At 47.4% G+C, this 17031-nt stretch overlaps 1 protein-coding gene across 1 annotated transcript in view; it reads right to left on the bottom strand.

Moving 5' to 3' along the window:
• The window catches only part of LOC115114942 (uncharacterized), a 60558-nt gene that overhangs the window by 42520 nt on the left and 1007 nt on the right, over positions 1-17031 (bottom strand). The gene's annotated exons all lie outside the window — the stretch shown is intronic.

The raw sequence follows: 17031 nt of genomic DNA, 5'->3' as shown, positions 1-17031 counted from the left end.
CCCATAGTCTGTCTTGTCGTTGTCGGTGATCAGGCCTACCACTGTTGTGTCGTCTGCAAACTTAATGATGGTGTTGGAGTCGTGCCTGACCATGCAGTCATGAAACCATTCTTGTGATTATTGTGACTTTGCCATTGTAATTGTTTGTAAACTTGTGTAGTTAAATGAATCTATGATCGTATGCTATCCATTTGTTGTTTGTATGCTGTTCTTTGTATGACAATGTGAAGCCATAGTGAGTAACGTGTTAGCACCACGTAACGTGTTAGCACCATGTGCTAGGACACAATGTGACGCCATAGTGAGTAGCGTGTTAGCACCATGTGCTAGGACACAATGTGAAGCCATAGTGAGTAGCGTGTTAGCATCATGTGCTAGGACACAATGTGAAGCCATAGCGAGTAGCGTGTTAGCATCATGTGCTAGGACAAAATGTGAAGCCCTAGTGAGTAGCGTGTTAGCATCATGTGCTAGGACAAAATGTGAAGCCATAGTGAGTAGCGTGTTAGCACCATGTGCTAGGACACAATGTGACGCCATTGTGAGTAGCGTGTTAGCACCATGTGCTAGGACACAATGTGACGCCATAGTGAGTAGCGTGTTAGCATCATGTGCTAGGACACAATGTGAAGCCATAGTGAGTAATGTGTTAGCATCATGTGCTAGGACAAAATGTGAAGCCATAGTGCTAAGACACAATGTGAAGCCATAGTGAGTAATGTGTTAGCATCATGTGCTAGGACACAATGTGACGCCATAGTGAGTAGCGTGTTAGCACCATGTGCTAGGACACAATGTGACGCCATAGTGAGTAGCGTGTTAGCACCATGTGCTAGGACACAATGTGACGCCATAGTGAGTAGCGTGTTAGCACCATGTGCTAGGACACAATGTGAAGCCCTACTGAGTAGCGTGTTAGCACCATGTGCTAGGACACAATGTGACGCCATAGTGAGTAGCGTGTTAGCACCACGGGCAACTACTTTGGTAACACAGGACCGAGACCAGGTTGAATTTGTGTCCCTGTCCATTGATGTGTCCAATCACGGACATGTAAAGCTGCTGCCAGTAGTAGTCAGATATGTGATGGCAGCACATCTGTGGAAACAAAACTGCTTGATTGTGTTGAATTGAAAGGAGAAACAGCAGAGGAGATTGCAGCTGAGGTCCTGGTGGTCATCCAAAAATGTAACCTGCAAAACAAAGTCGTGGCATTCTCTGCCGACAACACAAATACCAACTTTGGACTGAATAGGGTGGTGAGGGTCAATGTCCATACCAACCTTGGAGGACTGAATAGGCTGGGGAGGGTCAATGTCCATACCAACCTTGGAGGACTGAATAGGCTGGGGAGGGTCAATGTTCATACCAACCTTGGAGGACTGAATAGGCTGGGGAGGGTCAATGTTCATACCAACCTTGGAGGACTGAATAGGCTGGGGAGGGTCAATGTCCATACCAACCTTGGAGGACTGAATTAGGCTGGGGAGGGTCAATGTCCATTGCAAAGTTAAAAATGCTCTGTAGCGGGAGGTGATTGGCTGAGGTTGTCCTGCCCACATCATTCATAACACGGCCAGAACAGCTTTGGATATGATTCCCCTTGATGTTGAGTACCTGCTCACAATGATATTTTCATATTTTCACCGTCAGAGTAGAAAGACTGAAGAGCTTTTGGAGGCTTGTCTTCTTCTGGGAATGTGTCTGGAACTATTGTATGTCCCCTCTGAGTTTGCCCTTATCTTGACCTGGTACACTGCTCAAAAAAATAAAGGGAGCACTAAAATAACACATCCTAGATCTGAATTAATGAAATATTCTTATTAAATACTTTTTTCTTTACATAGTTGAATGTGCTGACAACAAAATCACATAAAAATTATCAATGGAAATCAAATGTATCAACCCATGGAGGTCTGGATTTGGAGTCACACTCAAAATTAAAGTGGAAAACCACACATTTTTGTCAGTTATCACCAACTCAGAGAGAGAGATGGAGGAAAAGAGAGATAGATGGAGAGAGAGATGTATTTCTCAGTTTCTTTGTTTTTAGAATTTCATTTTTTTTAAACCTTTATTTAACTAGGCAAGTGAGTTAAGAACAAATTCTTATTTTCAATGACAGCCCAAGAACAGTGGGTTAACTGCCTGTTCAGGGACAGAACGACAGATTTGTACATTGTCAGCTCGGGGATATGAACTTGGAACCCTTCGGTTACTAGTCCAACGCTCTAACCACTAGGCTACCCTGCCGCCCCGAATGAGATAAACACAAGAATCTAAAAAGAATAGATGAAAAAGTAACTTTTCACCTCAATTTAAGAGGTGACAAAGTTTAGATTAAGTTTTGACTCTCGCTAGCTAGCTGCACAAGGAAAACCTAGCCAGCGGGCTAACAAGCTAGCCAGAAAAATTGAGCTAGAACAAACCTACTAGCAAGGGGAGTTAATAAAACGACATCAAACGACCAAACTGAGTGAGTAAAACAGAAAGGAGCAGAGACTCTAATGTTGAACATATGAACCAGACATCCTTAGAGGAGCTCCTAACCAAGGTGTAAACAGCAACCAGACATTCACACCTTATTGGAGCTCCTAACCAAGGTGTAAACAGCAACCAGACAACCACACCTTAGAGGAGTTCCTCACCAAGGTGTAAACAGCAACCAGACATCCTTAGAGGAGCTCATAACCAAGGTGTAAACAGCAACCAGACATCCTTAGAGGAGCTCATAACCAAGGTGTAAACAGCAACCAGACATCCTTAGAGGAGCTGCTAACCAAGGTGTAAACAGCAACCAGACAACCACACCTTAGAGGAGCTCCTAACCAAGGTGTAAACAGCAACCAGACAACCACACCTTAGAGGAGCTCTTAACCAAGGTGTAAACAGCAACCAGACAACCACACCTTAGAGGAGCTCCTAACCAAGGTGTAAACAGCAACCAGACATCCTTAGAGGAGCTCCTAACCAAGGTGTAAACAGCAAACAGACATCCTTAGAGGAGCTCCTAACCAAGGTGTAAACAGCACCCAGACATCCTTAGAGGAGCTCCTAACCAAGGTGTAAACAGCAACCAGACAACCACACCTTAGAGGAGTTCCTCACCAAGGTGTAAACAGCAACCAGACATCCTTAGAGGAGCTCCTAACCAAGGTGTAAACATCAACCAGACATTCACACCTTAGAGGAGCTCCTAACCAAGGTGTAAACAGCAACCAGACATCCTTAGAGGAGCTCCTAACCAAGGTGTAAACAGCAACCAGACATCCTTAGAGGATCTCATAACCAAGGTGTAAACATCAACCAGACATTCACACCTTAGAGGAGCTCCTAACCAAGGTGTAAACAGCAACCAGACATCCTTAGAGGAGCTCCTAACCAAGGTGTAAACAGCAACCAGACATCCTTAGAGGAGCTCCTAACCAAGGTGTAAACAGCAACCAGACATCCTTAGAGGAGCTGCTAACCAAGGTGTAAACAGCAACCAGACATCCTTAGAGGAGCTCGTAACCAAGGTGTAAACAGCAACCAGACATCCTTAGAGGAGCTCGTAACCAAGGTGTAAACAGCAACCAGACATTCACACCTTAGAGGAGCTCCTAACCAAGGTGTAAACAGCAACCAGACATTCACACCTTAGAGGAGCTCCTAACCAAGGTGTAAACAGCAACCAGACATACACACCTTAGAGGAGCTCCTAACCAAGGTGTAAACAGCAACCAGACATCCTTAGAGGTGCTCCTAACCAAGGTGTAAACAGCAACCAGACATTCACACCTTAGAGGAGCTCCTAACCAAGGTGTAAACAGCAACCAGACATCCACACCTTAGAGGAGCTCCTAACCAAGGTGTAAACAGCAACCAGACATCCTTAGAGGAGCTTGTAACCAAGGTGTAAACAGCAACCAGACATCCTTAGAGGAGCTCCTAACCAAGGTGTAAACAGCAACCAGACATCCTTAGAGGAGCTGCTAACCAAGGTGTAAACAGCAACCAGACATCCTTAGAGGAGCTCCTAACCAAGGTGTAAACATCAACCAGACATCCACACCTTAGAAGAGCTCCTAACCAAGGTGAGGACAGAGCAGGACAGCAGCCTTGCAACACAACATCCACCAGCCCCCTCTCTAGCCCCTCCAGTCCATAACTATTAGAAAGTGTTATTGGAGGGAAAACAAATTATGTTTTTAAATCAATGTACACTAAAAACAAATGTGTGGTTAACATTGGTATCAAGCCAACAGACTTCTTCTCTCAGGGATGGGGAGTGAAACAGGGCTGTCCAATAAGTCCAACACTATTTAACATCTACATTAATGAATTGGCAAACACATCAGAGGAATCGGCAGCACCTGGTCTCACCCTACACAACACTGTCTACTGTATGCAGATGACCTGGTGCTGCTGTCTCCCACTAAGGAGGGTCTGCTGTAGACAGATGACCTGGTGCTGCTGTCTCCCACTAAGGAGGGTCTACTGTCTCCCACTAAGGAGGGTCTACTGTCTCCCACTAAGGAGGGTCTGCTGTAGACAGATGATCTGGTGCTGCTGTCTCCCACTAAGGAGGGTCTACTGTCTCCCACTAAGGAGGGTCTGCTGTAGACAGATGACCTGGTGCTGCTGTCTCCCACTAAGGAGGGTCTACTGTCTCCCACTAAGGAGGGTCTGCTGTAGACAGATGACCTGGTGCTGCTGTCTCCCACTAAGGAGGGTCTACTGTCTCCCACTAAGGAGGGTCTGCTGTAGACAGATGACCTGGTGCTGCTCTCCCACTAAGGAGGGTCTGCTGTCTCCCACTAAGGAGGGTCTGCTGTAGACAGATGACCTGGTGGTGCTGTCAAACATGGCTGCCCAGAGAGGACAGTCTGGCTATAGAGACCGGTCGTCACAGACAAACCTGGCTGCCCAGAGAGGACAGTCTGGCTATAGAGACCGGTCGTCACAGACAAACCTGGCTGCCCAGAGGGGACAGTCTGGCTATAGAGACCGGTCGTCACAGACAAACCTGGCTGCCCAGAGAGGACAGTCTGGCTATAGAGACCGGTCATCACAGACAAACCTGGCTGCCCAGAGAGGACAGTCTGGCTATAGAGACCGGTCGTCACAGACAAACCTGGCTGCCCAGAGGGGACAGTCTGGCTATTGAGACCGGTCGTCACAGACAAACCTGGCTGCCCAGAGAGGACAGTCTGGTTATAGAGACCGGTCGTCACAGACAAACCTGGCTGCCCAGAGAGGACAGTCTGGCTATAGAGACCGGTTGTCACAGACAAACCTGGCTGCCCAGAGAGGACAGTCTGGTTATAGACACCGGTCGTCACAGACAAACCTGGCTGCCCAGAGAGGACAGTCTGGCTATAGAGACCGGTTGTCACAGACAAACCTGGCTGCCCAGAGAGGACAGTCTGGCTATAGAGACCGGTTGTCACAGACAAACCTGGCTGCCCAGAGAGGACAGGCTGTGCTCACTCTGCTCCAGGGGAGAGGTAGAGACAGAGCTACATTTCCTATTACACTGTGACAAATACTCAGACATAAGAGAATCATTCAGTACAACGAATTTCAAACTATAAAAGATGAACAAAAATCTGATATTTATTGGGAGAAAAGCCAAATGTGTCCTCCTCCAGTGAAACGTACAATGTAATGTCAATAATATTTCCCATTTAGTTTTGTTTTGTCTTTCATACCAGGTCATGTGTCTTCTCAGTCAGGTTGAGACTGATCTACTACCAGGTCATGTGTCTTCTGTAGATGCTTCTGTAGATGAGTAGATGCTGCCTTGGCAGGAACTAATGGGGATCCACAATAAACCCCAGGAAGAGTAGTTGCTGCCTTGGCAGGAACTAATGGGGATCCACAATAAACCCCAGGAAGAGTAGCTGCTGCCTTGGCAGGAACTAATGGGGATCCATAATAAACCCCAGGAAGAGTAGCTGCTGCCTTGGCAGGAACTAATGTGGGATCCACAATAAACCCCAGGGATCCACAATAAACCCCAGGAAGAGTAGATGCTGCCTTGGCAGGAACTAATGGGGATCCATAATAAACCCCAGGAAGAGTAGCTGCTGCCTTGGCAGGAACTAATGGGGATCCATAATAAACCCTAGGAAGAGTAACTGCTGCCTTGCCATGAACTAATGGGGATACATAATAAACCCCAGGAAGAGTAACTGCTGCCTTGCCAGGAACTAATGGGGATCCATAATAAACCCCAGGAAGAGTAGCTGCTGCCTTGGCAGGAACTAATGGGGATCCATAATAAACCCGAGGAAGAGTAGCTGCTGCCTTGGCAGGAACTAATGGGGATCCATAATAAACCCCAGGAAGACTAGTTGCTGCTTTGGCAGGAACTAATGGGGATCCATAATAAACCCCAGGAAGAGTAGCTGATGCCTTGGCAGGAACCAATGGGGATCCATAATAAACCCCAGGAAAAGTAGCTGCTGTCTTGCCAGGAACTAATGGGGATCCATATAAACCCCAAGAAGGGTAGCTTCTGCCTTGGCAACAGGAACTAACGGGTTTCCATTATAAACCCCAGGAAGATTAGCTGCTGCCTTTAATAGGGATCCATAATAAACCCCAGGAAGAGTAGCTTCTGCCTTGGCAACAGGAACTAACGGGTTTCCATTATAAACCCCAGGAAGATTAGCTGCTGCCTTTAATGGGGATCCATAATAAACCCCAGGAAGAGTAGCTTCTGCCTTGGCAACAGGAACTAACGGGTTTCCATTATAAACCCCAGGAAGATTAGCTGCTGCCTTGACAGGAACTAATGGGGATCCATAATAAACCCCAGGAAGAGTAGCTGCTGCCTTGGCAGGAACTAATGGGGATCCATAATAAACCCCAGGAAGAGGAGCTGCTGCCTTGGCAGGAACTAATGGGGATCCATAATAAACCCCAGGAAGAGTAGCTGCTGCCTTGGCAGGAACTAATGGGGATCCATAATAAACCCCAGGAAGAGTAGCTGCTGCCTTGGCAGGAACTAATGGGGATCCATAATAAACCCCAAGAAGAGTAGCTGCTGCCTTGGCAGGAACTAATGGGGATCCACAATAAACCCCAGGAAGAGTAGATGCTGCCTTGGCAGGAACTAATGGGGATCCATAATAAACCCCAGGAAGAGTAGCTGCTGCCTTGGCAGGAACTAATGGGGATCCATAATAAACCCTAGGAAGAGTAACTGCTGCCTTGCCATGAACTAATGGGGATACATAATAAACCCCAGGAAGAGTAACTGCTGCCTTGCCAGGAACTAATGGGGATCCATAATAAACCCCAGGAAGAGTAGCTGCTGCCTTGGCAGGAACTAATGGGGATCCATAATAAACCCCAGGAAGAGTAGCTGCTGCCTTGGCAGGAACTAATGGGGATCCATAATAAACCCCAGGAAGACTAGTTGCTGCTTTGGCAGGAACTAATGGGGATCCATAATAAACCCCAGGAAGAGTAGCTGATGCCTTGGCAGGAACCAATGGGGATCCATAATAAACCCCAGGAAAAGTAGCTGCTGTCTTGCCAGGAACTAATGGGGATCCATAATAAACCCCAAGAAGGGTAGCTTCTGCCTTGGCAACAGGAACTAACGGGTTTCCATTATAAACCCCAGGAAGATTAGCTGCTGCCTTTAATAGGGATCCATAATAAACCCCAGGAAGAGTAGCTTCTGCCTTGGCAACAGGAACTAACGGGTTTCCATTATAAACCCCAGGAAGATTAGCTGCTGCCTTTAATGGGGATCCATAATAAACCCCAGGAAGAGTAGCTTCTGCCTTGGCAACAGGAACTAACGGGTTTCCATTATAAACCCCAGGAAGATTAGCTGCTGCCTTGACAGGAACTAATGGGGATCCATAATAAACCCCAGGAAGAGTAGCTGCTGCCTTGGCAGGAACTAATGGGGATCCATAATAAACCCCAGGAAGAGGAGCTGCTGCCTTGGCAGGAACTAATGGGGATCCATAATAAACCCCAGGAAGAGTAGCTGCTGCCTTGGCAGGAACTAATGGGGATCCATAATAAACCCCAGGAAGAGTAGCTGCTGCCTTGGCAGGAACTAATGGGGATCCATAATAAACCCCAAGAAGAGTAGCTGCTGCCTTGGCAGGAACTAATGGGGATCCACAATAAACCCCAGGAAGAGTAGATGCTGCCTTGGCAGGAACTAATGGGGATCCATAATAAACCCCAGGAAGAGTAGCTGCTGCCTTGGCAGGAACTAATGGGGATCCATAATAAACCCTAGGAAGAGTAACTGCTGCCTTGCCAGGAACTAATGGGGATACATAATAAACCCCAGGAAGAGTAACTGCTGCCTTGCCAGGAACTAATGGGGATCCATAATAAACCCCAGGAAGAGTAGCTGCTGCCTTGGCAGGAACTAATGGGGATCCATAATAAACCCGAGGAAGAGTAGCTGCTGCCTTGGCAGGAACTAATGGGGATCCATAATAAACCCCAGGAAGACTAGTTGCTGCTTTGGCAGGAACTAATGGGGATCCATAATAAACCCCAGGAAGAGTAGCTGCTGCCTTGGCAGGAACCAATGGGGATCCATAATAAACCCCAGGAAAAGTAGCTGCTGTCTTGCCAGGAACTAATGGGGATCCATAATAAACCCCAAGAAGGGTAGCTTCTGCCTTTGCAACAGGAACTAACGGGTTTCCATTATAAACCCCAGGAAGATTAGCTGCTGCCTTTAATAGGGATCCATAATAAACCCCAGGAAGAGTAGCTTCTGCCTTGGCAACAGGAACTAACGGGTTTCCATTATAAACCCCAGGAAGATTAGCTGCTGCCTTTAATGGGGATCCATAATAAACCCCAGGAAGGGTAGCTTCTGCCTTGGCAACAGGAACTAACGGGTTTCCATTATAAACCCCAGGAAGATTAGCTGCTGCCTTGACAGGAACTAATGGGGATCCATAATAAACCCCAGGAAGAGTAGCTGCTGCCTTGGCAGGAACTAATGGGGATCCATAATAAACCCCAGGAAGAGTAGCTGCTGCCTTGGCAGGAACTAATGGGATCCATAATAAACCCCAGGAAGAGTAGCTGCTGCCTTGGCAGGAACTAATGGGGATCCATAATAAACCCCAGGAAGAGTAGCTGCTGCCTTGGCAGGAACTAATGGGGATCCATAATAAACCCCAGGAAGAGTAGCTGCTGCCTTGGCAGGAACTAATGGGGATCCACAATAAACCCCAGGAAGAGTAGATGCTGCCTTGGCAGGAACTAATGGGGATCCATAATAAACCCCAGGAAGAGTAGCTGCTGCCTTGGCAGGAACTAATGGGGATCCATAATAAACCCTAGGAAGAGTAACTGCTGCCTTGCCAGGAACTAATGGGGATCCATAATAAACCCCAGGAAGAGTAACTGCTGCCTTGCCAGGAACTAATGGGGATCCATAATAAACCCCAGGAAGAGTAGCTGCTGCCTTGGCAGGAACTAATGGGGATCCATAATAAACCCCAGGAAGAGTAGCTGCTGCCTTGGCAGGAACTAATGGGGATCCATAATAAACCCCAGGAAGACTAGTTGCTGCTTTGGCAGGAACTAATGGGGATCCATAATAAACCCCAGGAAGAGTAGCTGCTGCCTTGGCAGGAACCAATGGGGATCCATAATAAACCCCAGGAAAAGTAGCTGCTGTCTTGCCAGGAACTAATGGGGATCCATAATAAACCCCAAGAAGGGTAGCTTCTGCCTTGGCAACAGGAACTAACGGGTTTCCATTATAAACCCCAGGAAGATTAGCTGCTGCCTTTAATAGGGATCCATAATAAACCCCAGGAAGAGTAGCTTCTGCCTTGGCAACAGGAACTAACGGGTTTCCATTATAAACCCCAGGAAGATTAGCTGCTGCCTTTAATGGGGATCCATAATAAACCCCAGGAAGAGTAGCTTCTGCCTTGGCAACAGGAACTAACGGGTTTCCATTATAAACCCCAGGAAGATTAGCTGCTGCCTTGACAGGAACTAATGGGGATCCATAATAAACCCCAGGAAGAGTAGCTGCTGCCTTGGCAGGAACTAATGGGGATCCATAATAAACCCCAGGAAGAGGAGCTGCTGCCTTGGCAGGAACTAATGGGGATCCATAATAAACCCCAGGAAGAGTAGCTGCTGCCTTGGCAGGAACTAATGGGGATCCATAATAAACCCCAGGAAGAGTAGCTGCTGCCTTGGCAGGAACTAATGGGGATCCATAATAAACCCCAAGAAGAGTAGCTGCTGCCTTGGCAGGAACTAATGGGGATCCACAATAAACCCCAGGAAGAGTAGATGCTGCCTTGGCAGGAACTAATGGGGATCCACAATAAACCCCAGGAAGAGTAGTTGCTGCCTTGGCAGGAACTAATGGGGATCCACAATAAACCCCAGGAAGAGTAGCTGCTGCCTTGGCAGGAACTAATGGGGATCCATAATAAACCCCAGGAAGAGTAGCTGCTGCCTTGGCAGGAACTAATGGGGATCCATAATAAACCCTAGGAAGAGTAACTGCTGCCTTGCCAGGAACTAATGGGGATCCATAATAAACCCCAGGAAGAGTAGCTGCTGCCTTGGCAGGAACTAATGGGGATCCATAATAAACCCCAGGAAGAGTAGCTGCTGCCTTGGCAGGAACTAATGGGGATCCATAATAAACCCCAGGAAGACTAGTTGCTGCTTTGGCAGGAACTAATGGGGATCCATAATAAACCCCAGGAAGAGTAGCTGCTGCCTTGGCAGGAACCAATGGGGATCCATAATAAACCCCAGGAAAAGTAGCTGCTGTCTTGCCAGGAACTAATGGGGATCCATAATAAACCCCAAGAAGGGTAGCTTCTGCCTTGGCAACAGGAACTAACGGGTTTCCATTATAAACCCCAGGAAGATTAGCTGCTGCCTTTAATAGGGATCCATAATAAACCCCAGGAAGAGTAGCTTCTGCCTTGGCAACAGGAACTAACGGGTTTCCATTATAAACCCCAGGAAGATTAGCTGCTGCCTTTAATGGGGATCCATAATAAACCCCAGGAAGAGTAGCTTCTGCCTTGGCAACAGGAACTAACGGGTTTCCATTATAAACCCCAGGAAGATTAGCTGCTGCCTTGACAGGAACTAATGGGGATCCATAATAAACCCCAGGAAGAGTAGCTGCTGCCTTGGCAGGAACTAATGGGGATCCATAATAAACCCCAGGAAGAGGAGCTGCTGCCTTGGCAGGAACTAATGGGGATCCATAATAAACCCCAGGAAGAGTAGCTGCTGCCTTGGCAGGAACTAATGGGGATCCATAATAAACCCCAGGAAGAGTAGCTGCTGCCTTGGCAGGAACTAATGGGGATCCATAATAAACCCCAAGAAGAGTAGCTGCTGCCTTGGCAGGAACTAATGGGGATCCACAATAAACCCCAGGAAGAGTAGATGCTGCCTTGGCAGGAACTAATGGGGATCCATAATAAACCCCAGGAAGAGTAGCTGCTGCCTTGGCAGGAACTAATGGGGATCCATAATAAACCCTAGGAAGAGTAACTGCTGCCTTGCCAGGAACTAATGGGGATACATAATAAACCCCAGGAAGAGTAACTGCTGCCTTGCCAGGAACTAATGGGGATCCATAATAAACCCCAGGAAGAGTAGCTGCTGCCTTGGCAGGAACTAATGGGGATCCATAATAAACCCCAGGAAGAGTAGCTGCTGCCTTGGCAGGAACTAATGGGGATCCATAATAAACCCCAGGAAGACTAGTTGCTGCTTTGGCAGGAACTAATGGGGATCCATAATAAACCCCAGGAAGAGTAGCTGCTGCCTTGGCAGGAACCAATGGGGATCCATAATAAACCCCAGGAAAAGTAGCTGCTGTCTTGCCAGGAACTAATGGGGATCCATAATAAACCCCAAGAAGGGTAGCTTCTGCCTTGGCAACAGGAACTAACGGGTTTCCATTATAAACCCCAGGAAGATTAGCTGCTGCCTTGACAGGAACTAATGGGGATCCATAATAAACCCCAGGAAGAGTAGCTGCTGCCTTGGCAGGAACTAATGGGGATCCATAATAAACCCCAGGAAGAGTAGCTGCTGCCTTGGCAGGAACTAATGGGGATCCATAATAAACCCCAGGAAGAGTAGCTGCTGCCTTGGCAGGAACTAATGGGGATCCATAATAAACCCCAAGAAGAGTAGCTGCTGCCTTGGCAGGAACTAATGGGGATCCACAATAAACCCCAGGAAGAGTAGATGCTGCCTTGGCAGGAACTAATGGGGATCCATAATAAACCCCAGGAAGAGTAGCTGCTGCCTTGGCAGGAACTAATGGGGATCCATAATAAACCCTAGGAAGAGTAACTGCTGCCTTGCCAGGAACTAATGGGGATACATAATAAACCCCAGGAAGAGTAACTGCTGCCTTTAATAGGGATCCATAATAAACCCCAGGAAGAGTAGCTTCTGCCTTGGCAACAGGAACTAACGGGTTTCCATTATAAACCCCAGGAAGATTAGCTGCTGCCTTTAATGGGGATCCATAATAAACCCCAGGAAGAGTAGCTTCTGCCTTGGCAACAGGAACTAACGGGTTTCCATTATAAACCCCAGGAAGATTAGCTGCTGCCTTGACAGGAACTAATGGGGATCCATAATAAACCCCAGGAAGAGTAGCTGCTGCCTTGGCAGGAACTAATGGGGATCCATAATAAACCCCAGGAAGAGTAGCTGCTGCCTTGGCAGGAACTAATGGGGATCCATAATAAACCCCAGGAAGAGTAGCTGCTGCCTTGGCAGGAACTAATGGGGATCCACAATAAACCCCAGGAAGAGTAGCTGCTGCCTTGGCAGGAACTAATGGGGATCCATAATAAACCCCAGGAAGAGTAGATGCTGCCTTGGCAGGAACTAATGGGGATCCATAATAAACCCCAGGAAGAGTAGCTGCTGCCTTGGCAGGAACTAATGGGGATCCATAATAAACCCCAGGAAGAGTAACTGCTGCCTTGCCAGGAACTAATGGGGATACATAATAAACCCCAGGAAGAGTAACTGCTGCCTTGCCAGGAACTAATGGGGATACATAATAAACCCCAGGAAGAGTAACTGCTGCCTTGCCAGGAACTAATGGGGATCCATAATAAACCCCAGGAAGAGTAGCTGCTGCCTTGGCAGGAACTAATGGGGATCCATAATAAACCCCAGGAAGAGTAGCTGCTGCCTTGGCAGGAACTAATGGGGATCCATAATAAACCCCAGGAAGACTAGTTGCTGCTTTGGCAGGAACTAATGGGGATCCATAATAAACCCCAGGAAAAGTAGCTGCTGTCTTGCCAGGAACTAATGGGGATCCATAATAAACCCCAAGAAGGGTAGCTTCTGCCTTGGCAACAGGAACTAACGGGTTTCCATTATAAACCCCAGGAAGATTAGCTGCTGCCTTTAATAGGGATCCATAATAAACCCCAGGAAGAGTAGCTTCTGCCTTGGCAACAGGAACTAACGGGTTTCCATTATAAACCCCAGGAAGATTAGCTGCTGCCTTTAATGGGGATCCATAATAAACCCCAGGAAGAGTAGCTTCTGCCTTGGCAACAGGAACTAACGGGTTTCCATTATAAACCCCAGGAAGATTAGCTGCTGCCTTGACAGGAACTAATGGGGATCCATAATAAACCCCAGGAAGAGTAGCTGCTGCCTTGGCAGGAACTAATGGGGATCCATAATAAACCCCAGGAAGAGGAGCTGCTGCCTTGGCAGGAACTAATGGGGATCCATAATAAACCCCAGGAAGAGTAGCTGCTGCCTTGGCAGGAACTAATGGGGATCCATAATAAACCCCATGAAGAGTAGCTGCTGCCTTGGCAGGAACTAATGGGGATCCATAATAAACCCCAAGAAGAGTAGCTGCTGCCTTGGCAGGAACTAATGGGGATCCACAATAAACCCCAGGAAGAGTAGATGCTGCCTTGGCAGGAACTAATGGGGATCCATAATAAACCCCAGGAAGAGTAGCTGCTGCCTTGGCAGGAACTAATGGGGATCCATAATAAACCCTAGGAAGAGTAACTGCTGCCTTGCCAGGAACTAATGGGGATACATAATAAACCCCAGGAAGAGTAACTGCTGCCTTGCCAGGAACTAATGGGGATCCATAATAAACCCCAGGAAGAGTAGCTGCTGCCTTGGCAGGAACTAATGGGGATCCATAATAAACCCGAGGAAGAGTAGCTGCTGCCTTGGCAGGAACTAATGGGGATCCATAATAAACCCCAGGAAGACTAGTTGCTGCTTTGGCAGGAACTAATGGGGATCCATAATAAACCCCAGGAAGAGTAGCTGCTGCCTTGGCAGGAACCAATGGGGATCCATAATAAACCCCAGGAAAAGTAGCTGCTGTCTTGCCAGGAACTAATGGGGATCCATAATAAACCCCAAGAAGGGTAGCTTCTGCCTTTGCAACAGGAACTAACGGGTTTCCATTATAAACCCCAGGAAGATTAGCTGCTGCCTTTAATAGGGATCCATAATAAACCCCAGGAAGAGTAGCTTCTGCCTTGGCAACAGGAACTAACGGGTTTCCATTATAAACCCCAGGAAGATTAGCTGCTGCCTTTAATGGGGATCCATAATAAACCCCAGGAAGGGTAGCTTCTGCCTTGGCAACAGGAACTAACGGGTTTCCATTATAAACCCCAGGAAGATTAGCTGCTGCCTTGACAGGAACTAATGGGGATCCATAATAAACCCCAGGAAGAGTAGCTGCTGCCTTGGCAGGAACTAATGGGGATCCATAATAAACCCCAGGAAGAGTAGCTGCTGCCTTGGCAGGAACTAATGGGGATCCATAATAAACCCCAGGAAGAGTAGCTGCTGCCTTGGGGATCCAGGAACCCCAAAGAGTAGCTGGGGATCCATAATAAACCCCAGGAAGAGTAGCTGCTGCCTTGGCAGGAACTAATGGGGATCCATAATAAACCCCAGGAAGAGTAGCTGCTGCCTTGGCAGGAACTAATGGGGATCCATAATAAACCCCAGGAAGAGTAGCTGCTGCCTTGGCAACTAGGAACTAATGGGGATCCATAATAAACCCCAGGAAGAGTAGCTGCTGCCTTGGCAGGAACTAATGGGGATCCATAATAAACCCCAAGAAGAGTAGCTGCTGCCTTGGCAGGAACTAATGGGGATCCACAATAAACCCCAGGAAGAGTAGATGCTGCCTTGGCAGGAACTAATGGGGATCCATAATAAACCCCAGGAAGAGTAGCTGCTGCCTTGGCAGGAACTAATGGGGATCCATAATAAACCCTAGGAAGAGTAACTGCTGCCTTGCCAGGAACTAATGGGGATACATAATAAACCCCAGGAAGAGTAACTGCTGCCTTGCCAGGAACTAATGGGGATCCATAATAAACCCCAGGAAGAGTAGCTGCTGCCTTGGCAGGAACTAATGGGGATCCATAATAAACCCGAGGAAGAGTAGCTGCTGCCTTGGCAGGAACTAATGGGGATCCATAATAAACCCCAGGAAGACTAGTTGCTGCTTTGGCAGGAACTAATGGGGATCCATAATAAACCCCAGGAAGAGTAGCTGCTGCCTTGGCAGGAACCAATGGGGATCCATAATAAACCCCAGGAAAAGTAGCTGCTGTCTTGCCAGGAACTAATGGGGATCCATAATAAACCCCAAGAAGGGTAGCTTCTGCCTTGGCAACAGGAACTAACGGGTTTCCATTATAAACCCCAGGAAGATTAGCTGCTGCCTTTAATAGGGATCCATAATAAACCCCAGGAAGAGTAGCTTCTGCCTTGGCAACAGGAACTAACGGGTTTCAGGAACATTCCATAAACCCCAGGAAGATTAGCTGCTGCCTTGACAGGAACTAATGGGGATCCATAATAAACCCCAGGAAGAGTAGCTGCTGCCTTGGCAGGAACTAAAACCCCAGGGATCCATAATAAACCCCAGGAAGAGTAGCTGCTGCCTTGGCAGGAACTAATGGGGATCCATAATAAACCCCAGGAAGAGTAGCTGCTGCCTTGGCAGGAACTAATGGGGATCCATAAAGAGTAAAACCCATAATAAACCCCAGGAAGAGTAGCTGCTGCCTTGGCAGGAACTAATGGGGATCCATAATAAACCCCAGGAAGAGTAGCTGCTGCCTTGGCAGGAACTAATGGGGATCCATAATAAACCCCAGGAAGAGTAGCTGCTGCCTTGGCAGGAACTAATGGGGATCCATAATAAACCCCAGGAAGAGTAGCTGCTGTCTTGGCAGGAACTAATGGGGATCCATAATAAACCCCAGGAAGAGTAGCTGCTGCCTTGGCAGGAACTAATGGGGATCCATAATAAACCCCCCCAGGAAGAGTAGCTGCTGCCTTGGCAGGAACTAATGGGGATCCATAATAAACCCCAGAAGAGTAGCTGCTGCCTTGGCAGGAACTAATGGGGATCCATAATAAACCCCAGGAAGAGTAGCTGCTGCCTTGGCAGGAACTAATGGGGATCCATAATAAACCCCAGGAAGAGTAGCTGCTGCCTTGGCAGGAACTAATGGGGATCCATAATAAACCTCAGGAAGAGTAGCTGCTGCCTTGACAGGAACTAATGGGGATCCATAATAAACCCCAGGAAGAGTAGCTGCTGCCTTGGCAGGAACTAATGGGGATCCATAATAAACCCCAGGAAGAGTAGCTGCTGCCTTGGCAGGAACTAATGGGGATCCATAATAAACCCCAGGAAGATTAGCTGCTGCCTTGGCAGGAACTAATGGGGATCCATAATAAACCCAAAACAAATACCAATACAAATACAGTGTGACATCACAGCAGCAAGATTTGTGACCTGTTGCCACAAGAAAAGGTCAACAAACATCATTTTAAATACAACCCATTTTTATGTTTATTTATTTTCCCTTTTGTACTTTAACTATGTGTACGTCATTACAACACTGTATATATTATTATGTATATATTTTTACTATTTGCACATCGTTACAACACTGTATATAGACATAATATGACATTTGTAATGTCTTTATTCTTTTG

This window comes from Oncorhynchus nerka, unplaced genomic scaffold (genome assembly GCF_034236695.1).
Source record: "Oncorhynchus nerka isolate Pitt River unplaced genomic scaffold, Oner_Uvic_2.0 unplaced_scaffold_1066, whole genome shotgun sequence".
In the NCBI taxonomy this organism is placed as follows: Eukaryota; Metazoa; Chordata; class Actinopteri; order Salmoniformes; family Salmonidae; genus Oncorhynchus; species Oncorhynchus nerka.
This window is presented reverse-complemented; position numbering and strand designations above follow the sequence as displayed.